Source organism: Chiloscyllium punctatum, chromosome 3, assembly GCF_047496795.1.
Source record: "Chiloscyllium punctatum isolate Juve2018m chromosome 3, sChiPun1.3, whole genome shotgun sequence".
In the NCBI taxonomy this organism is placed as follows: domain Eukaryota; kingdom Metazoa; phylum Chordata; class Chondrichthyes; order Orectolobiformes; family Hemiscylliidae; genus Chiloscyllium; species Chiloscyllium punctatum.
The window spans coordinates 40,717,927-40,739,611 of NC_092741.1; the positions used below are offsets into that span (position 1 = coordinate 40,717,927).

General features: G+C 51.7%; 13 non-coding genes across 13 annotated transcripts; all 13 read right to left on the reverse strand.

Annotated features, from left to right (window-relative positions):
* Positions 1 to 1,020: 1,020 nt before the first annotated feature.
* LOC140475854 (5S ribosomal RNA) lies at positions 1,021 to 1,139 on the reverse strand. The gene has a single exon (XR_011960339.1). It is a non-coding gene; the product is annotated as a 5S ribosomal RNA (ribosomal RNA).
* A 1,534-nt stretch (positions 1,140 to 2,673) lies between these two features.
* On the reverse strand, positions 2,674 to 2,792 carry LOC140471403 (5S ribosomal RNA). Its single transcript, XR_011956995.1, has one exon. It is a non-coding gene; the product is annotated as a 5S ribosomal RNA (ribosomal RNA).
* Positions 2,793 to 4,327: 1,535 nt separating this feature from the next.
* On the reverse strand, positions 4,328 to 4,446 carry LOC140475591 (5S ribosomal RNA). Its single transcript, XR_011960111.1, has one exon. It is a non-coding gene; the product is annotated as a 5S ribosomal RNA (ribosomal RNA).
* A 1,534-nt stretch (positions 4,447 to 5,980) lies between these two features.
* Positions 5,981 to 6,099, reverse strand: LOC140471030 (5S ribosomal RNA). The gene has a single exon (XR_011956842.1). It is a non-coding gene; the product is annotated as a 5S ribosomal RNA (ribosomal RNA).
* Positions 6,100 to 7,634: 1,535 nt separating this feature from the next.
* On the reverse strand, positions 7,635 to 7,753 carry LOC140475601 (5S ribosomal RNA). Its single transcript, XR_011960118.1, has one exon. It is a non-coding gene; the product is annotated as a 5S ribosomal RNA (ribosomal RNA).
* A 1,534-nt stretch (positions 7,754 to 9,287) lies between these two features.
* On the reverse strand, positions 9,288 to 9,406 carry LOC140475611 (5S ribosomal RNA). The gene has a single exon (XR_011960124.1). It is a non-coding gene; the product is annotated as a 5S ribosomal RNA (ribosomal RNA).
* Positions 9,407 to 10,937: 1,531 nt separating this feature from the next.
* Positions 10,938 to 11,056, reverse strand: LOC140475621 (5S ribosomal RNA). The gene has a single exon (XR_011960133.1). It is a non-coding gene; the product is annotated as a 5S ribosomal RNA (ribosomal RNA).
* Positions 11,057 to 12,587: 1,531 nt separating this feature from the next.
* LOC140468547 (5S ribosomal RNA) lies at positions 12,588 to 12,706 on the reverse strand. The gene has a single exon (XR_011955687.1). It is a non-coding gene; the product is annotated as a 5S ribosomal RNA (ribosomal RNA).
* Positions 12,707 to 14,237: 1,531 nt separating this feature from the next.
* LOC140475632 (5S ribosomal RNA) lies at positions 14,238 to 14,356 on the reverse strand. Its single transcript, XR_011960138.1, has one exon. It is a non-coding gene; the product is annotated as a 5S ribosomal RNA (ribosomal RNA).
* A 1,519-nt stretch (positions 14,357 to 15,875) lies between these two features.
* On the reverse strand, positions 15,876 to 15,994 carry LOC140469365 (5S ribosomal RNA). Its single transcript, XR_011956080.1, has one exon. It is a non-coding gene; the product is annotated as a 5S ribosomal RNA (ribosomal RNA).
* Positions 15,995 to 17,529: 1,535 nt separating this feature from the next.
* LOC140475845 (5S ribosomal RNA) lies at positions 17,530 to 17,648 on the reverse strand. The gene has a single exon (XR_011960330.1). It is a non-coding gene; the product is annotated as a 5S ribosomal RNA (ribosomal RNA).
* Positions 17,649 to 19,183: 1,535 nt separating this feature from the next.
* Positions 19,184 to 19,302, reverse strand: LOC140469370 (5S ribosomal RNA). The gene has a single exon (XR_011956081.1). It is a non-coding gene; the product is annotated as a 5S ribosomal RNA (ribosomal RNA).
* Positions 19,303 to 20,837: 1,535 nt separating this feature from the next.
* LOC140475846 (5S ribosomal RNA) lies at positions 20,838 to 20,956 on the reverse strand. Its single transcript, XR_011960331.1, has one exon. It is a non-coding gene; the product is annotated as a 5S ribosomal RNA (ribosomal RNA).
* Between the last annotated feature and the right edge of the window lie 729 nt (positions 20,957 to 21,685).

The window sequence follows — 21,685 nt, forward strand, 5'->3', positions numbered from 1 at the left end:
TGTGGATAAATGGATGCTTATCCACTTTGGTGGCAAGAACAGGAAGGCAGATTACTACCTAAATGGAATCAATTTCGGTCAAGGGACAGTACCGAGAGATCTGGGGGTTCTTGTACACCACTCAATGAAGGTAAGCATGCAGGTACAGCAGGTAGTGAAGAAGGCTAATAGCATGCTGGCCTTCATAACAAGAGGGATCGAGTACAGAAGCAAAGAGGTTCTTCTGCAGGTGTACAGGGCCCTGGTGAGACCACACCTGGAGTACTGTGTGCAGTTCTGGTCTCCAAATTTGAGGAGAGACATTCTGGCTATTGAGGGAGTGCAGCGTAGGTTGACGAGGTCAATTCCTGGAATGGCGGGATTACCTTACACTGAAAGACTGGAGCGACTGGGCTTGTGTACCCTTGAGTTTAGAAGACTGAGAGGGGATCTGGTTGAGACATATAAGATTATCAAAGGATTGGACACTCTGGCGGCAGGAAACGTGAGTGCCGAAACAGAGGACACAGCTTAAAAATACGGGGTAGACCGTTTAGGACAGAGATGAGGAGAAACGTCTTCACCCAGAGAGTGGTGGCTGTGTGGAATGCTCTGCCCCAGAGGGCAGTGGAGGCCCAGTCTCTGGATTCATTGAAGAAAGAGTTGGACAGAGCTCTCAAGGATAGTGGAATCAAGGCTTATGGAGATAAGGCAGGAACAGGATACTGATTAAGGATGATCAGCCATGATCATATTGAATGGTGGTGCAGGCTCCAAGGGCAGAATGGCCAACTCCTGCACCTATTGTCTATTGTCCTCCTTTCCTGACTGCCAGCCGCAGACAGCGTGCAGCCCCAATCCCTTTCTTTCCGTCTTTCTTGCTGATTTTGGCAGCGCTCCGCTCTCCTCCCCTCCCTGTCTCCTGCCTGCAGGAGACTGATGCCAGGCACAGCGGCAGCAAAAATAACCTGTCGCTGCATTGCGTGCGTGGCCCAACACGAGTGCAGAGGGGTGACTTGAGCAGCCCCTGCTGGCGGAAAAAGCCTACTGCACCTGGTATTCCCAGGCGGTCTCCCATCCAAGTACTAACCAGGCCTGAGTTTGCTTAGCTTCCGAGATCAGATGAGATCGGGCGTTTTCAGACTAGTATGGCCGTAGGCGCTGGCCCCTGCCTTTTCTCCCCACTTCAAGGCGTGCTGGCCAGCCACATTTTCTTTGCTGCTCTTTCTCTTGACCCCTTTGTTTTTTTTTTCTCTCTTTTCTCTTTGCTCTTCCTCCTCCGTGCGTGCTTCCCTCCCTCCCTCCCTCCCTCCAGCTAGCCCTTGCCCACCAGGCTCCTGTCGTCTCCCACATCCCCACACAGGCCAACTGCAAGACCTCCCCCTGCTTCATAGGGCTGCAGCCTGCATTCTCTCATCCTTCCACACTCCTCCACGCCTCCATTTCGGAATGGCAGGCAGTGACCAGTGGGGTACCGCAGGGATCAGTACTGGGACCGCAGCTTTTTACAATATATGTTCATGATATAGAAGATGCTATTAGCAATAACATTAGCAAATTTGCTGATGATACTGAGCTGGGTGGCAGGGTGAAATGTGATGAGGATTTTAGGAGATTACCGGGTGACCTGGACAAGTTAGGTGAGTGGTCAGATGCATGGCAGATGCACTTTAATGTGGATAAATGGATGCTTATCCACTTTGGTGGCAAGAACAGGAAGGCAGATTACTACCTAAATGGAATCAATTTCGGTCAAGGGACAGTACCGAGAGATCTGGGGGTTCTTGTACACCACTCAATGAAGGTCAGCATGCAGGTACAGCAGGTAGTGAAGAAGGCTAATAGCATGCTGGCCTTCATAACAAGAGGGATCGAGTACAGAAGCAAAGAGGTTCTTCTGCAGGTGTACAGGGCCCTGGTGAGACCACACCTGGAGTACTGTGTGCAGTTCTGGTCTCCAAATTTGAGGAGAGACATTCTGGCTATTGAGGGAGTGCAGCGTAGGTTGACGAGGTCAATTCCTGGAATGGCGGGATTACCTTACACTGAAAGACTGGAGCGACTGGGCTTGTGTACCCTTGAGTTTAGAAGACTGAGAGGGGATCTGGTTGAGACATATAAGATTATCAAAGGATTGGACACTCTGGCGGCAGGAAACGTGAGTGCCGAAACAGAGGACACAGCTTAAAAATACGGGGTAGACCGTTTAGGACAGAGATGAGGAGAAACGTCTTCACCCAGAGAGTGGTGGCTGTGTGGAATGCTCTGCCCCAGAGGGCAGTGGAGGCCCAGTCTCTGGATTCATTGAAGAAAGAGTTGGACAGAGCTCTCAAGGATAGTGGAATCAAGGCTTATGGAGATAAGGCAGGAACAGGATACTGATTAAGGATGATCAGCCATGATCATATTGAATGGTGGTGCAGGCTCCAAGGGCAGAATGGCCAACTCCTGCACCTATTGTCTATTGTCCTCCTTTCCTGACTGCCAGCCGCAGACAGCGTGCAGCCCCAATCCCTTTCTTTCCGTCTTTCTTGCTGATTTTGGCAGCGCTCCGCTCTCCTCCCCTCCCTGTCTCCTGCCTGCAGGAGACTGATGCCAGGCACAGCGGCAGCAAAAACAACCTGTCGCTGCATTGCGTGCGTGGCCCAACACGAGTGCAGAGGGGTGACTTGAGCAGCCCCTGCTGGCGGAAAACACCTACTGCACCTGGTATTCCCAGGCGGTCTCCCATCCAAGTACTAACCAGGCCTGAGTCTGCTTAGCTTTTGATATCAGACGAGATCGGGCGTTTTCAGACTAGTATGGCCGTAGGCGCTGGCCCCTGCCTTTTCTCCCCACTTCAAGGCGTGCTGGCCAGCCACATTTTCTTTGCTGCTCTTTCTCTTGATCCCCTTTGATTTTTTTTTCTCTCTTTTCTCTTTGCTCTTCCTCCTCCGTGCGTGCTTCCCTCCCTCCCTCCCTCCCTCCAGCTAGCCCTTGCCCACCAGGCTCCTGTCGTCTCCCACATCCCCACACAGGCCAACTGCAAGACCTCCCCCTGCTTCATAGGGCTGCAGCCTGCATTCTCTCATCCTTCCACACTCCTCCACGCCTCCATTTCGGAATGGCAGGTAGTGACCAGTGGGGTACCGCAGGGATCAGTACTGGGACCGCAGCTTTTTACAATATATGTTCATGATATAGAAGATGCTATTAGCAATAACATTAGCAAATTTGCTGATGATACTGAGCTGGGTGGCAGGGTGAAATGTGATGAGGATGTTAGGAGATTACCGGGTGACCTGGACAAGTTAGGTGAGTGGTCAGATGCATGGCAGATGCACTTTAATGTGGATAAATGGATGCTTATCCACTTTGGTGGCAAGAACAGGAAGGCAGATTACTACCTAAATGGAATCAATTTCGGTCAAGGGACAGTACCGAGAGATCTGGGGGTTCTTGTACACCACTCAATGAAGGTAAGCATGCAGGTACAGCAGGTAGTGAAGAAGGCTAATAGCATGCTGGCCTTCATAACAAGAGGGATCGAGTACAGAAGCAAAGAGGTTCTTCTGCAGGTGTACAGGGCCCTGGTGAGACCACACCTGGAGTACTGTGTGCAGTTCTGGTCTCCAAATTTGAGGAGAGACATTCTGGCTATTGAGGGAGTGCAGCGTAGGTTGACGAGGTCAATTCCTGGAATGGCGGGATTACCTTACACTGAAAGACTGGAGCGACTGGGCTTGTGTACCCTTGAGTTTAGAAGACTGAGAGGGGATCTGGTTGAGACATATAAGATTATCAAAGGATTGGACACTCTGGCGGCAGGAAACGTGAGTGCCGAAACAGAGGACACAGCTTAAAAATACGGGGTAGACCGTTTAGGACAGAGATGAGGAGAAACGTCTTCACCCAGAGAGTGGTGGCTGTGTGGAATGCTCTGCCCCAGAGGGCAGTGGAGGCCCAGTCTCTGGATTCATTGAAGAAAGAGTTGGACAGAGCTCTCAAGGATAGTGGAATCAAGGCTTATGGAGATAAGGCAGGAACAGGATACTGATTAAGGATGATCAGCCATGATCATATTGAATGGTGGTGCAGGCTCCAAGGGCAGAATGGCCAACTCCTGCACCTATTGTCTATTGTCCTCCTTTCCTGACTGCTAGCCGCAGACAGCGTGCAGCCCCAATCCCTTTCTTTCCGTCTTTCTTGCTGATTTTGGCAGCGCTCCGCTCTGCTCCCCTCCCTGTCTCCTGCCTGCAGGAGACTGATGCCAGGCACAGCGGCAGCAAAAATAACCTGTCGCTGCATTGCGTGCGTGGCCCAACACGAGTGCAGAGGGGTGACTTGAGCAGCCCCTGCTGGCGGAAAAAGCCTACTGCACCTGGTATTCCCAGGCGGTCTCCCATCCAAGTACTAACCAGGCCTGAGTCTGCTTAGCTTCCGAGATCAGACGAGATCGGGCGTTTTCAGACTAGTATGGCCGTAGGCGCTGGCCCCTGCCTTTTCTCCCCACTTCAAGGCGTGCTGGCCAGCCACATTTTCTTTGCTGCTCTTTCTCTTGATCCCCTTTGTTTTTTTTTCTCTCTTTTCTCTTTGCTCTTCCTCCTCCGTGCGTGCTTCCCTCCCTCCCTCCCCCCCTCCAGCTAGCCCTTGCCCACCAGGCTCCTGTCGTCTCCCACATCCCCACACAGGCCAACTGCAAGACCTCCCCCTGCTTCATAGGGCTGCAGCCTGCATTCTCTCATCCTTCCACACTCCTCCACGCCTCCATTTCGGAATGGCAGGCAGTGACCAGTGGGGTACCGCAGGGATCAGTACTGGGACCGCAGCTTTTTACAATATATGTTCATGATATAGAAGATGCTATTAGCAATAACATTAGCAAATTTGCTGATGATACTGAGCTGGGTGGCAGGGTGAAATGTGATGAGGATTTTAGGAGATTACCGGGTGACCTGGACAAGTTAGGTGAGTGGTCAGATGCATGGCAGATGCACTTTAATGTGGATAAATGGATGCTTATCCACTTTGGTGGCAAGAACAGGAAGGCAGATTACTACCTAAATGGAATCAATTTCGGTCAAGGGACAGTACCGGGAGATCTGGGGGTTCTTGTACACCACTCAATGAAGGTCAGCATGCAGGTACAGCAGGTAGTGAAGAAGGCTAATAGCATGCTGGCCTTCATAACAAGAGGGATCGAGTACAGAAGCAAAGAGGTTCTTCTGCAGGTGTACAGGGCCCTGGTGAGACCACACCTGGAGTACTGTGTGCAGTTCTGGTCTCCAAATTTGAGGAGAGACATTCTGGCTATTGAGGGAGTGCAGCGTAGGTTGACGAGGTCAATTCCTGGAATGGCGGGATTACCTTACACTGAAAGACTGGAGCGACTGGGCTTGTGTACCCTTGAGTTTAGAAGACTGAGAGGGGATCTGGTTGAGACATATAAGATTATCAAAGGATTGGACACTCTGGCGGCAGGAAACGTGAGTGCCGAAACAGAGGACACAGCTTAAAAATACGGGGTAGACCGTTTAGGACAGAGATGAGGAGAAACGTCTTCACCCAGAGAGTGGTGGCTGTGTGGAATGCTCTGCCCCAGAGGGCAGTGGAGGCCCAGTCTCTGGATTCATTGAAGAAAGAGTTGGACAGAGCTCTCAAGGATAGTGGAATCAAGGCTTATGGAGATAAGGCAGGAACAGGATACTGATTAAGGATGATCAGCCATGATCATATTGAATGGTGGTGCAGGCTCCAAGGGCAGAATGGCCAACTCCTGCACCTATTGTCTATTGTCCTCCTTTCCTGACTGCCAGCCGCAGACAGCGTGCAGCCCCAATCCCTTTCTTTCCGTCTTTCTTGCTGATTTTGGCAGCGCTCCGCTCTCCTCCCCTCCCTGTCTCCTGCCTGCAGGAGACTGATGCCAGGCACAGCGGCAGCAAAAACAACCTGTCGCTGCATTGCGTGCGTGGCCCAACACGAGTGCAGAGGGGTGACTTGAGCAGCCCCTGCTGGCGGAAAACACCTACTGCACCTGGTATTCCCAGGCGGTCTCCCATCCAAGTACTAACCAGGCCTGAGTCTGCTTAGCTTTCGATATCAGACGAGATCGGGCGTTTTCAGACTAGTATGGCCGTAGGCGCTGGCCCCTGCCTTTTCTCCCCACTTCAAGGCGTGCTGGCCAGCCACATTTTCTTTGCTGCTCTTTCTCTTGATCCCCTTTGATTTTTTTTTCTCTCTTTTCTCTTTGCTCTTCCTCCTCCGTGCGTGCTTCCCTCCCTCCCTCCCTCCCTCCAGCTAGCCCTTGCCCACCAGGCTCCTGTCGTCTCCCACATCCCCACACAGGCCAACTGCAAGACCTCCCCCTGCTTCATAGGGCTGCAGCCTGCATTCTCTCATCCTTCCACACTCCTCCACGCCTCCATTTCGGAATGGCAGGTAGTGACCAGTGGGGTACCGCAGGGATCAGTACTGGGACCGCAGCTTTTTACAATATATGTTCATGATATAGAAGATGCTATTAGCAATAACATTAGCAAATTTGCTGATGATACTGAGCTGGGTGGCAGGGTGAAATGTGATGAGGATGTTAGGAGATTACCGGGTGACCTGGACAAGTTAGGTGAGTGGTCAGATGCATGGCAGATGCACTTTAATGTGGATAAATGGATGCTTATCCACTTTGGTGGCAAGAACAGGAAGGCAGATTACTACCTAAATGGAATCAATTTCGGTCAAGGGACAGTACCGAGAGATCTGGGGGTTCTTGTACACCACTCAATGAAGGTAAGCATGCAGGTACAGCAGGTAGTGAAGAAGGCTAATAGCATGCTGGCCTTCATAACAAGAGGGATCGAGTACAGAAGCAAAGAGGTTCTTCTGCAGGTGTACAGGGCCCTGGTGAGACCACACCTGGAGTACTGTGTGCAGTTCTGGTCTCCAAATTTGAGGAGAGACATTCTGGCTATTGAGGGAGTGCAGCGTAGGTTGACGAGGTCAATTCCTGGAATGGCGGGATTACCTTACACTGAAAGACTGGAGCGACTGGGCTTGTGTACCCTTGAGTTTAGAAGACTGAGAGGGGATCTGGTTGAGACATATAAGATTATCAAAGGATTGGACACTCTGGCGGCAGGAAACGTGAGTGCCGAAACAGAGGACACAGCTTAAAAATACGGGGTAGACCGTTTAGGACAGAGATGAGGAGAAACGTCTTCACCCAGAGAGTGGTGGCTGTGTGGAATGCTCTGCCCCAGAGGGCAGTGGAGGCCCAGTCTCTGGATTCATTGAAGAAAGAGTTGGACAGAGCTCTCAAGGATAGTGGAATCAAGGCTTATGGAGATAAGGCAGGAACAGGATACTGATTAAGGATGATCAGCCATGATCATATTGAATGGTGGTGCAGGCTCCAAGGGCAGAATGGCCAACTCCTGCACCTATTGTCTATTGTCCTCCTTTCCTGACTGCTAGCCGCAGACAGCGTGCAGCCCCAATCCCTTTCTTTCCGTCTTTCTTGCTGATTTTGGCAGCGCTCCGCTCTGCTCCCCTCCCTGTCTCCTGCCTGCAGGAGACTGATGCCAGGCACAGCGGCAGCAAAAATAACCTGTCGCTGCATTGCGTGCGTGGCCCAACACGAGTGCAGAGGGGTGACTTGAGCAGCCCCTGCTGGCGGAAAAAGCCTACTGCACCTGGTATTCCCAGGCGGTCTCCCATCCAAGTACTAACCAGGCCTGAGTCTGCTTAGCTTCCGAGATCAGACGAGATCGGGCGTTTTCAGACTAGTATGGCCGTAGGCGCTGGCCCCTGCCTTTTCTCCCCACTTCAAGGCGTGCTGGCCAGCCACATTTTCTTTGCTGCTCTTTCTCTTGATCCCCTTTGTTTTTTTTTCTCTCTTTTCTCTTTGCTCTTCCTCCTCCGTGCGTGCTTCCCTCCCTCCCTCCCCCCCTCCAGCTAGCCCTTGCCCACCAGGCTCCTGTCGTCTCCCACATCCCCACACAGGCCAACTGCAAGACCTCCCCCTGCTTCATAGGGCTGCAGCCTGCATTCTCTCATCCTTCCACACTCCTCCACGCCTCCATTTCGGAATGGCAGGCAGTGACCAGTGGGGTACCGCAGGGATCAGTACTGGGACCGCAGCTTTTTACAATATATGTTCATGATATAGAAGATGCTATTAGCAATAACATTAGCAAATTTGCTGATGATACTGAGCTGGGTGGCAGGGTGAAATGTGATGAGGATTTTAGGAGATTACCGGGTGACCTGGACAAGTTAGGTGAGTGGTCAGATGCATGGCAGATGCACTTTAATGTGGATAAATGGATGCTTATCCACTTTGGTGGCAAGAACAGGAAGGCAGATTACTACCTAAATGGAATCAATTTCGGTCAAGGGACAGTACCGGGAGATCTGGGGGTTCTTGTACACCACTCAATGAAGGTCAGCATGCAGGTACAGCAGGTAGTGAAGAAGGCTAATAGCATGCTGGCCTTCATAACAAGAGGGATCGAGTACAGAAGCAAAGAGGTTCTTCTGCAGGTGTACAGGGCCCTGGTGAGACCACACCTGGAGTACTGTGTGCAGTTCTGGTCTCCAAATTTGAGGAGAGACATTCTGGCTATTGAGGGAGTGCAGCGTAGGTTGACGAGGTCAATTCCTGGAATGGCGGGATTACCTTACACTGAAAGACTGGAGCGACTGGGCTTGTGTACCCTTGAGTTTAGAAGACTGAGAGGGGATCTGGTTGAGACATATAAGATTATCAAAGGATTGGACACTCTGGCGGCAGGAAACGTGAGTGCCGAAACAGAGGACACAGCTTAAAAATACGGGGTAGACCGTTTAGGACAGAGATGAGGAGAAACGTCTTCACCCAGAGAGTGGTGGCTGTGTGGAATGCTCTGCCCCAGAGGGCAGTGGAGGCCCAGTCTCTGGATTCATTGAAGAAAGAGTTGGACAGAGCTCTCAAGGATAGTGGAATCAAGGCTTATGGAGATAAGGCAGGAACAGGATACTGATTAAGGATGATCAGCCATGATCATATTGAATGGTGGTGCAGGCTCCAAGGGCAGAATGGCCAACTCCTGCACCTATTGTCTATTGTCCTCCTTTCCTGACTGCCAGCCGCAGACAGCGTGCAGCCCCAATCCCTTTCTTTCCGTCTTTCTTGCTGATTTTGGCAGCGCTCCGCTCTGCTCCCCTCCCTGTCTCCTGCCTGCAGGAGACTGATGCCAGGCACAGCGGCAGCAAAAATAACCTGTCGCTGCATTGCGTGCGTGGCCCAACACGAGTGCAGAGGGGTGACTTGAGCAGCCCCTGCTGGCGGAAAAAGCCTACTGCACCTGGTATTCCCAGGCGGTCTCCCATCCAAGTACTAACCAGGCCTGAGTCTGCTTAGCTTCCGAGATCAGACGAGATCGGGCGTTTTCAGACTAGTATGGCCGTAGGCGCTGGCCCCTGCCTTTTCTCCCCACTTCAAGGCGTGCTGGCCAGCCACATTTTCTTTGCTGCTCTTTCTCTTGATCCCCTTTGTTTTTTTTTTCTCTCTTTTCTCTTTGCTCTTCCTCCTCCGTGCGTGCTTCCCTCCCTCCCTCCCTCCAGCTAGCCCTTGCCCACCAGGCTCCTGTCGTCTCCCACATCCCCACACAGGCCAACTGCAAGACCTCCCCCTGCTTCATAGGGCTGCAGCCTGCATTCTCTCATCCTTCCACACTCCTCCACGCCTCCATTTCGGAATGGCAGGCAGTGACCAGTGGGGTACCGCAGGGATCAGTACTGGGACCGCAGCTTTTTACAATATATGTTCATGATATAGAAGATGCTATTAGCAATAACATTAGCAAATTTGCTGATGATACTGAGCTGGGTGGCAGGGTGAAATGTGATGAGGATGTTAGGAGATTACCGGGTGACCTGGACAAGTTAGGTGAGTGGTCAGATGCATGGCAGATGCACTTTAATGTGGATAAATGGATGCTTATCCACTTTGGTGGCAAGAACAGGAAGGCAGATTACTACCTAAATGGAATCAATTTCGGTCAAGGGACAGTACCGGGAGATCTGGGGGTTCTTGTACACCACTCAATGAAGGTCAGCATGCAGGTACAGCAGGTAGTGAAGAAGGCTAATAGCATGCTGGCCTTCATAACAAGAGGGATCGAGTACAGAAGCAAAGAGGTTCTTCTGCAGGTGTACAGGGCCCTGGTGAGACCACACCTGGAGTACTGTGTGCAGTTCTGGTCTCCAAATTTGAGGAGAGACATTCTGGCTATTGAGGGAGTGCAGCGTAGGTTGACGAGGTCAATTCCTGGAATGGCGGGATTACCTTACACTGAAAGACTGGAGCGACTGGGCTTGTGTACCCTTGAGTTTAGAAGACTGAGAGGGGATCTGGTTGAGACATATAAGATTATCAAAGGATTGGACACTCTGGCGGCAGGAAACGTGAGTGCCGAAACAGAGGACACAGCTTAAAAATACGGGGTAGACCGTTTAGGACAGAGATGAGGAGAAACGTCTTCACCCAGAGAGTGGTGGCTGTGTGGAATGCTCTGCCCCAGAGGGCAGTGGAGGCCCAGTCTCTGGATTCATTGAAGAAAGAGTTGGACAGAGCTCTCAAGGATAGTGGAATCAAGGCTTATGGAGATAAGGCAGGAACAGGATACTGATTAAGGATGATCAGCCATGATCATATTGAATGGTGGTGCAGGCTCCAAGGGCAGAATGGCCAACTCCTGCACCTATTGTCTATTGTCCTCCTTTCCTGACTGCCAGCCGCAGACAGCGTGCAGCCCCAATCCCTTTCTTTCCGTCTTTCTTGCTGATTTTGGCAGCGCTCCGCTCTGCTCCCCTCCCTGTCTCCTGCCTGCAGGAGACTGATGCCAGGCACAGCGGCAGCAAAAATAACCTGTCGCTGCATTGCGTGCGTGGCCCAACACGAGTGCAGAGGGGTGACTTGAGCAGCCCCTGCTGGCGGAAAAAGCCTACTGCACCTGGTATTCCCAGGCGGTCTCCCATCCAAGTACTAACCAGGCCTGAGTCTGCTTAGCTTCCGAGATCAGACGAGATCGGGCGTTTTCAGACTAGTATGGCCGTAGGCGCTGGCCCCTGCCTTTTCTCCCCACTTCAAGGCGTGCTGGCCAGCCACATTTTCTTTGCTGCTCTTTCTCTTGATCCCCTTTGTTTTTTTTTTCTCTCTTTTCTCTTTGCTCTTCCTCCTCCGTGCGTGCTTCCCTCCCTCCCTCCCTCCAGCTAGCCCTTGCCCACCAGGCTCCTGTCGTCTCCCACATCCCCACACAGGCCAACTGCAAGACCTCCCCCTGCTTCATAGGGCTGCAGCCTGCATTCTCTCATCCTTCCACACTCCTCCACGCCTCCATTTCGGAATGGCAGGCAGTGACCAGTGGGGTACCGCAGGGATCAGTACTGGGACCGCAGCTTTTTACAATATATGTTCATGATATAGAAGATGCTATTAGCAATAACATTAGCAAATTTGCTGATGATACTGAGCTGGGTGGCAGGGTGAAATGTGATGAGGATGTTAGGAGATTACCGGGTGACCTGGACAAGTTAGGTGAGTGGTCAGATGCATGGCAGATGCACTTTAATGTGGATAAATGGATGCTTATCCACTTTGGTGGCAAGAACAGGAAGGCAGATTACTACCTAAATGGAATCAATTTCGGTCAAGGGACAGTACCGGGAGATCTGGGGGTTCTTGTACACCACTCAATGAAGGTCAGCATGCAGGTACAGCAGGTAGTGAAGAAGGCTAATAGCATGCTGGCCTTCATAACAAGAGGGATCGAGTACAGAAGCAAAGAGGTTCTTCTGCAGGTGTACAGGGCCCTGGTGAGACCACACCTGGAGTACTGTGTGCAGTTCTGGTCTCCAAATTTGAGGAGAGACATTCTGGCTATTGAGGGAGTGCAGCGTAGGTTGACGAGGTCAATTCCTGGAATGGCGGGATTACCTTACACTGAAAGACTGGAGCGACTGGGCTTGTGTACCCTTGAGTTTAGAAGACTGAGAGGGGATCTGGTTGAGACATATAAGATTATCAAAGGATTGGACACTCTGGCGGCAGGAAACGTGAGTGCCGAAACAGAGGACACAGCTTAAAAATACGGGGTAGACCGTTTAGGACAGAGATGAGGAGAAACGTCTTCACCCAGAGAGTGGTGGCTGTGTGGAATGCTCTGCCCCAGAGGGCAGTGGAGGCCCAGTCTCTGGATTCATTGAAGAAAGAGTTGGACAGAGCTCTCAAGGATAGTGGAATCAAGGCTTATGGAGATAAGGCAGGAACAGGATACTGATTAAGGATGATCAGCCATGATCATATTGAATGGTGGTGCAGGCTCCAAGGGCAGAATGGCCAACTCCTGCACCTATTGTCTATTGTCCTCCTTTCCTGACTGCCAGCCGCAGACAGCGTGCAGCCCCAATCCCTTTCTTTCCGTCTTTCTTGCTGATTTTGGCAGCGCTCCGCTCTGCTCCCCTCCCTGTCTCCTGCCTGCAGGAGACTGATGCCAGGCACAGCGGCAGCAAAAATAACCTGTCGCTGCATTGCGTGCGTGGCCCAACACGAGTGCAGAGGGGTGACTTGAGCAGCCCCTGCTGGCGGAAAAAGCCTACTGCACCTGGTATTCCCAGGCGGTCTCCCATCCAAGTACTAACCAGGCCTGAGTCGGCTTAGCTTCCGAGATCAGACGAGATCGGGCGTTTTCAGACTAGTATGGCCGTAGGCGCTGGCCCCTGCCTTTTCTCCCCACTTCAAGGCGTGCTGGCCAGCCACATTTTCTTTGCTGCTCTTTCTCTTGATCCCCTTTGTTTTTTTTTTCTCTCTTTTCTCTTTGCTCTTCCTCCTCCGTGCGTGCTTCCCTCCCTCCCTCCCTCCAGCTAGCCCTTGCCCACCAGGCTCCTGTCGTCTCCCACATCCCCACACAGGCCAACTGCAAGACCTCCCCCTGCTTCATAGGGCTGCAGCCTGCATTCTCTCATCCTTCCACACTCCTCCACGCCTCCATTTCGGAATGGCAGGCAGTGACCAGTGGGGTACCGCAGGGATCAGTACTGGGACCGCAGCTTTTTACAATATATGTTCATGATATAGAAGATGCTATTAGCAATAACATTAGCAAATTTGCTGATGATACTGAGCTGGGTGGCAGGGTGAAATGTGATGAGGATGTTAGGAGATTACCGGGTGACCTGGACAAGTTAGGTGAGTGGTCAGATGCATGGCAGATGCACTTTAATGTGGATAAATGGATGCTTATCCACTTTGGTGGCAAGAACAGGAAGGCAGATTACTACCTAAATGGAATCAATTTCGGTCAAGGGACAGTACCGGGAGATCTGGGGGTTCTTGTACACCACTCAATGAAGGTCAGCATGCAGGTACAGCAGGTAGTGAAGAAGGCTAATAGCATGCTGGCCTTCATAACAAGAGGGATCGAGTACAGAAGCAAAGAGGTTCTTCTGCAGGTGTACAGGGCCCTGGTGAGACCACACCTGGAGTACTGTGTGCAGTTCTGGTCTCCAAATTTGAGGAGAGACATTCTGGCTATTGAGGGAGTGCAGCGTAGGTTGACGAGGTCAATTCCTGGAATGGCGGGATTACCTTACACTGAAAGACTGGAGCGACTGGGCTTGTGTACCCTTGAGTTTAGAAGACTGAGAGGGGATCTGGTTGAGACATATAAGATTATCAAAGGATTGGACACTCTGGCGGCAGGAAACGTGAGTGCCGAAACAGAGGACACAGCTTAAAAATACGGGGTAGACCGTTTAGGACAGAGATGAGGAGAAACGTCTTCACCCAGAGAGTGGTGGCTGTGTGGAATGCTCTGCCCCAGAGGGCAGTGGAGGCCCAGTCTCTGGATTCATTGAAGAAAGAGTTGGACAGAGCTCTCAAGGATAGTGGAATCAAGGCTTATGGAGATAAGGCAGGAACAGGATACTGATTAAGGATGATCAGCCATGATCATATTGAATGGTGGTGCAGGCTCCAAGGGCAGAATGGCCAACTCCTGCACCTATTGTCTATTGTCCTCCTTTCCTGACTGCTAGCCGCAGACAGCGTGCAGCCCCAATCCCTTTCTTTCCGTCTTTCTTGCTGATTTTGGCAGCGCTCCGCTCTGCTCCCCTCCCTGTCTCCTGCCTGCAGGAGACTGATGCCAGGCACAGCGGCAGCAAAAATAACCTGTCGCTGCATTGCGTGCGTGGCCCAACACGAGTGCAGAGGGGTGACTTGAGCAGCCCCTGCTGGCGGAAAAAGCCTACTGCACCTGGTATTCCCAGGCGGTCTCCCATCCAAGTACTAACCAGGCCTGAGTCTGCTTAGCTTCCGAGATCAGACGAGATCGGGCGTTTTCAGACTAGTATGGCCGTAGGCGCTGGCCCCTGCCTTTTCTCCCCACTTCAAGGCGTGCTGGCCAGCCACATTTTCTTTGCTGCTCTTTCTCTTGATCCCCTTTGTTTTTTTTTCTCTCTTTTCTCTTTGCTCTTCCTCCTCCGTGCGTGCTTCCCTCCCTCCCTCCCCCCCTCCAGCTAGCCCTTGCCCACCAGGCTCCTGTCGTCTCCCACATCCCCACACAGGCCAACTGCAAGACCTCCCCCTGCTTCATAGGGCTGCAGCCTGCATTCTCTCATCCTTCCACACTCCTCCACGCCTCCATTTCGGAATGGCAGGCAGTGACCAGTGGGGTACCGCAGGGATCAGTACTGGGACCGCAGCTTTTTACAATATATGTTCATGATATAGAAGATGCTATTAGCAATAACATTAGCAAATTTGCTGATGGTACTGAGCTGGGTGGCAGGGTGAAATGTGATGAGGATTTTAGGAGATTACCGGGTGACCTGGACAAGTTAGGTGAGTGGTCAGATGCATGGCAGATGCACTTTAATGTGGATAAATGGATGCTTATCCACTTTGGTGGCAAGAACAGGAAGGCAGATTACTACCTAAATGGAATCAATTTCGGTCAAGGGACAGTACCGGGAGATCTGGGGGTTCTTGTACACCACTCAATGAAGGTCAGCATGCAGGTACAGCAGGTAGTGAAGAAGGCCTTCATAACAAGAGGGATCGAGTACAGAAGCAAAGAGGTTCTTCTGCAGGTGTACAGGGCCCTGGTGAGACCACACCTGGAGTACTGTGTGCAGTTCTGGTCTCCAAATTTGAGGAGAGACATTCTGGCTATTGAGGGAGTGCAGCGTAGGTTGACGAGGTCAATTCCTGGAATGGCGGGATTACCTTACACTGAAAGACTGGAGCGACTGGGCTTGTGTACCCTTGAGTTTAGAAGACTGAGAGGGGATCTGGTTGAGACATATAAGATTATCAAAGGATTGGACACTCTGGCGGCAGGAAACGTGAGTGCCGAAACAGAGGACACAGCTTAAAAATACGGGGTAGACCGTTTAGGACAGAGATGAGGAGAAACGTCTTCACCCAGAGAGTGGTGGCTGTGTGGAATGCTCTGCCCCAGAGGGCAGTGGAGGCCCAGTCTCTGGATTCATTGAAGAAAGAGTTGGACAGAGCTCTCAAGGATAGTGGAATCAAGGCTTATGGAGATAAGGCAGGAACAGGATACTGATTAAGGATGATCAGCCATGATCATATTGAATGGTGGTGCAGGCTCCAAGGGCAGAATGGCCAACTCCTGCACCTATTGTCTATTGTCCTCCTTTCCTGACTGCCAGCCGCAGACAGCGTGCAGCCCCAATCCCTTTCTTTCCGTCTTTCTTGCTGATTTTGGCAGCGCTCCGCTCTCCTCCCCTCCCTGTCTCCTGCCTGCAGGAGACTGATGCCAGGCACAGCGGCAGCAAAAATAACCTGTCGCTGCATTGCGTGCGTGGCCCAACACGAGTGCAGAGGGGTGACTTGAGCAGCCCCTGCTGGCGGAAAAAACCTACTGCACCTGGTATTCCCAGGCGGTCTCCCATCCAAGTACTAACCAGGCCTGAGTTTGCTTAGCTTCCGAGATCAGACGAGATCGGGCGTTTTCAGACTAGTATGGCCGTAGGCGCTGGCCCCTGCCTTTTCTCCCCACTTCAAGGCGTGCTGGCCAGCCACATTTTCTTTGCTGCTCTTTCTCTTGATCCCCTTTGTTTTTTTTTTCTCTCTTTTCTCTTTGCTCTTCCTCCTCCGTGCGTGCTTCCCTCCCTCCCTCCCCCCCTCCAGCTAGCCCTTGCCCACCAGGCTCCTGTCGTCTCCCACATCCCCACACAGGCCAACTGCAAGACCTCCCCCTGCTTCATAGGGCTGCAGCCTGCATTCTCTCATCCTTCCACACTCCTCCACGCCTCCATTTCGGAATGGCAGGCAGTGACCAGTGGGGTACCGCAGGGATCAGTACTGGGACCGCAGCTTTTTACAATATATGTTCATGATATAGAAGATGCTATTAGCAATAACATTAGCAAATTTGCTGATGATACTGAGCTGGGTGGCAGGGTGAAATGTGATGAGGATGTTAGGAGATTACCGGGTGACCTGGACAAGTTAGGTGAGTGGTCAGATGCATGGCAGATGCACTTTAATGTGGATAAATGGATGCTTATCCACTTTGGTGGCAAGAACAGGAAGGCAGATTACTACCTAAATGGAATCAATTTCGGTCAAGGGACAGTACCGGGAGATCTGGGGGTTCTTGTACACCACTCAATGAAGGTCAGCATGCAGGTACAGCAGGTAGTGAAGAAGGCTAATAGCATGCTGGCCTTCATAACAAGAGGGATCGAGTACAGAAGCAAAGAGGTTCTTCTGCAGGTGTACAGGGCCCTGGTGAGACCACACCTGGAGTACTGTGTGCAGTTCTGGTCTCCAAATTTGAGGAGAGACATTCTGGCTATTGAGGGAGTGCAGCGTAGGTTGACGAGGTCAATTCCTGGAATGGCGGGATTACCTTACACTGAAAGACTGGAGCGACTGGGCTTGTGTACCCTTGAGTTTAGAAGACTGAGAGGGGATCTGGTTGAGACATATAAGATTATCAAAGGATTGGACACTCTGGCGGCAGGAAACGTGAGTGCCGAAACAGAGGACACAGCTTAAAAATACGGGGTAGACCGTTTAGGACAGAGATGAGGAGAAACGTCTTCACCCAGAGAGTGGTGGCTGTGTGGAATGCTCTGCCCCAGAGGGCAGTGGAGGCCCAGTCTCTGGATTCATTGAAGAAAGAGTTGGACAGAGCTCTCAAGGATAGTGGAATCAAGGCTTATGGAGATAAGGCAGGAACAGGATACTGATTAAGGATGATCAGCCATGATCATATTGAATGGTGGTGCAGGCTCCAAGGGCAGAATGGCCAACTCCTGCACCTATTGTCTATTGTCCTCCTTTCCTGACTGCTAGCCGCAGACAGCGTGCAGCCCCAATCCCTTTCTTTCCGTCTTTCTTGCTGATTTTGGCAGCGCTCCGCTCTGCTCCCCTCCCTGTCTCCTGCCTGCAGGAGACTGATGCCAGGCACAGCGGCAGCAAAAATAACCTGTCGCTGCATTGCGTGCGTGGCCCAACACGAGTGCAGAGGGGTGACTTGAGCAGCCCCTGCTGGCGGAAAAAGCCTACTGCACCTGGTATTCCCAGGCGGTCTCCCATCCAAGTACTAACCAGGCCTGAGTCTGCTTGGCTTCCGAGATCAGACGAGATCGGGCGTTTTCAGACTAGTATGGCCGTAGGCGCTGGCCCCTGCCTTTTCTCCCCACTTCAAGGCGTGCTGGCCAGCCACATTTTCTTTGCTGCTCTTTCTCTTGATCCCCTTTGATTTTTTTTTCTCTCTTTTCTCTTTGCTCTTCCTCCTCCGTGCGTGCTTCCCTCCCTCCCTCCCTCCCTCCAGCTAGCCCTTGCCCACCAGGCTCCTGTCGTCTCCCACATCCCCACACAGGCCAACTGCAAGACCTCCCCCTGCTTCATAGGGCTGCAGCCTGCATTCTCTCATCCTTCCACACTCCTCCACGCCTCCATTTCGGAATGGCAGGTAGTGACCAGTGGGGTACCGCAGGGATCAGTACTGGGACCGCAGCTTTTTACAATATATGTTCATGATATAGAAGATGCTATTAGCAATAACATTAGCAAATTTGCTGATGATACTGAGCTGGGTGGCAGGGTGAAATGTGATGAGGATGTTAGGAGATTACCGGGTGACCTGGACAAGTTAGGTGAGTGGTCAGATGCATGGCAGATGCACTTTAATGTGGATAAATGGATGCTTATCCACTTTGGTGGCAAGAACAGGAAGGCAGATTACTACCTAAATGGAATCAATTTCGGTCAAGGGACAGTACCGAGAGATCTGGGGGTTCTTGTACACCACTCAATGAAGGTAAGCATGCAGGTACAGCAGGTAGTGAAGAAGGCTAATAGCATGCTGGCCTTCATAACAAGAGGGATCGAGTACAGAAGCAAAGAGGTTCTTCTGCAGGTGTACAGGGCCCTGGTGAGACCACACCTGGAGTACTGTGTGCAGTTCTGGTCTCCAAATTTGAGGAGAGACATTCTGGCTATTGAGGGAGTGCAGCGTAGGTTGACGAGGTCAATTCCTGGAATGGCGGGATTACCTTACACTGAAAGACTGGAGCGACTGGGCTTGTGTACCCTTGAGTTTAGAAGACTGAGAGGGGATCTGGTTGAGACATATAAGATTATCAAAGGATTGGACACTCTGGCGGCAGGAAACGTGAGTGCCGAAACAGAGGACACAGCTTAAAAATACGGGGTAGACCGTTTAGGACAGAGATGAGGAGAAACGTCTTCACCCAGAGAGTGGTGGCTGTGTGGAATGCTCTGCCCCAGAGGGCAGTGGAGGCCCAGTCTCTGGATTCATTGAAGAAAGAGTTGGACAGAGCTCTCAAGGATAGTGGAATCAAGGCTTATGGAGATAAGGCAGGAACAGGATACTGATTAAGGATGATCAGCCATGATCATATTGAATGGTGGTGCAGGCTCCAAGGGCAGAATGGCCAACTCCTGCACCTATTGTCTATTGTCCTCCTTTCCTGACTGCCAGCCGCAGACAGCGTGCAGCCCCAATCCCTTTCTTTCCGTCTTTCTTGCTGATTTTGGCAGCGCTCCGCTCTCCTCCCCTCCCTGTCTCCTGCCTGCAGGAGACTGATGCCAGGCACAGCGGCAGCAAAAATAACCTGTCGCTGCATTGCGTGCGTGGCCCAACACGAGTGCAGAGGGGTGACTTGAGCAGCCCCTGCTGGCGGAAAAAACCTACTGCACCTGGTATTCCCAGGCGGTCTCCCATCCAAGTACTAACCAGGCCTGAGTTTGCTTAGCTTCCGAGATCAGACGAGATCGGGCGTTTTCAGACTAGTATGGCCGTAGGCGCTGGCCCCTGCCTTTTCTCCCCACTTCAAGGCGTGCTGGCCAGCCACATTTTCTTTGCTGCTCTTTCTCTTGATCCCCTTTGTTTTTTTTTTCTCTCTTTTCTCTTTGCTCTTCCTCCTCCGTGCGTGCTTCCCTCCCTCCCTCCCCCCCTCCAGCTAGCCCTTGCCCACCAGGCTCCTGTCGTCTCCCACATCCCCACACAGGCCAACTGCAAGACCTCCCCCTGCTTCATAGGGCTGCAGCCTGCATTCTCTCATCCTTCCACACTCCTCCACGCCTCCATTTCGGAATGGCAGGCAGTGACCAGTGGGGTACCGCAGGGATCAGTACTGGGACCGCAGCTTTTTACAATATATGTTCATGATATAGAAGATGCTATTAGCAATAACATTAGCAAATTTGCTGATGATACTGAGCTGGGTGGCAGGGTGAAATGTGATGAGGATGTTAGGAGATTACCGGGTGACCTGGACAAGTTAGGTGAGTGGTCAGATGCATGGCAGATGCACTTTAATGTGGATAAATGGATGCTTATCCACTTTGGTGGCAAGAACAGGAAGGCAGATTACTACCTAAATGGAATCAATTTCGGTCAAGGGACAGTACCGGGAGATCTGGGGGTTCTTGTACACCACTCAATGAAGGTCAGCATGCAGGTACAGCAGGTAGTGAAGAAGGCTAATAGCATGCTGGCCTTCATAACAAGAGGGATCGAGTACAGAAGCAAAGAGGTTCTTCTGCAGGTGTACAGGGCCCTGGTGAGACCACACCTGGAGTACTGTGTGCAGTTCTGGTCTCCAAATTTGAGGAGAGACATTCTGGCTATTGAGGGAGTGCAGCGTAGGTTGACGAGGTCAATTCCTGGAATGGCGGGATTACCTTACACTGAAAGACTGGAGCGACTGGGCTTGTGTACCCTTGAGTTTAGAAGACTGAGAGGGGATCTGGTTGAGACATATAAGATTATCAAAGGATTGGACACTCTGGCGGCAGGAAACGTGAGTGCCGAAACAGAGGACACAGCTTAAAAATACGGGGTAGACCGTTTAGGACAGAGATGAGGAGAAACGTCTTCACCCAGAGAGTGGTGGCTGTGTGGAATGCTCTGCCCCAGAGGGCAGTGGAGGCCCAGTCTCTGGATTCATTGAAGAAAGAGTTGGACAGAGCTCTCAAGGATAGTGGAATCAAGGCTTATGGAGATAAGGCAGGAACAGGATACTGATTAAGGATGATCAGCCATGATCATATTGAATGGTGGTGCAGGCTCCAAGGGCAGAATGGCCAACTCCTGCACCTATTGTCTATTGTCCTCCTTTCCTGACTGCTAGCCGCAGACAGCGTGCAGCCCCAATCCCTTTCTTTCCGTCTTTCTTGCTGATTTTGGCAGCGCTCCGCTCTGCTCCCCTCCCTGTCTCCTGCCTGCAGGAGACTGATGCCAGGCACAGCGGCAGCAAAAATAACCTGTCGCTGCATTGCGTGCGTGGCCCAACACGAGTGCAGAGGGGTGACTTGAGCAGCCCCTGCTGGCGGAAAAAGCCTACTGCACCTGGTATTCCCAGGCGGTCTCCCATCCAAGTACTAACCAGGCCTGAGTCTGCTTGGCTTCCGAGATCAGACGAGATCGGGCGTTTTCAGACTAGTATGGCCGTAGGCGCTGGCCCCTGCCTTTTCTCCCCACTTCAAGGCGTGCTGGCCAGCCACATTTTCTTTGCTGCTCTTTCTCTTGATCCCCTTTGATTTTTTTTTCTCTCTTTTCTCTTTGCTCTTCCTCCTCCGTGCGTGCTTCCCTCCCTCCCTCCCTCCCTCCAGCTAGCCCTTGCCCACCAGGCTCCTGTCGTCTCCCACATCCCCACACAGGCCAACTGCAAGACCTCCCCCTGCTTCATAGGGCTGCAGCCTGCATTCTCTCATCCTTCCACACTCCTCCACGCCTCCATTTCGGAATGGCAGGTAGTGACCAGTGGGGTACCGCAGGGATCAGTACTGGGACCGCAGCTTTTTACAATATATGTTCATGATATAGAAGATGCTATTAGCAATAACATTAGCAAATTTGCTGATGATACTGAGCTGGGTGGCAGGGTGAAATGTGATGAGGATGTTAGGAGATTACCGGGTGACCTGGACAAGTTAGGTGAGTGGTCAGATGCATGGCAGATGCACTTTAATGTGGATAAATGGATGCTTATCCACTTTGGTGGCAAGAACAGGAAGGCAGATTACTACCTAAATGGAATCAATTTCGGTCAAGGGACAGTACCGAGAGATCTGGGGGTTCTTGTACACCACTCAATGAAGGTAAGCATGCAGGTACAGCAGGTAGTGAAGAAGGCTAATAGCATGCTGGCCTTCATAACAAGAGGGATCGAGTACAGAAGCAAA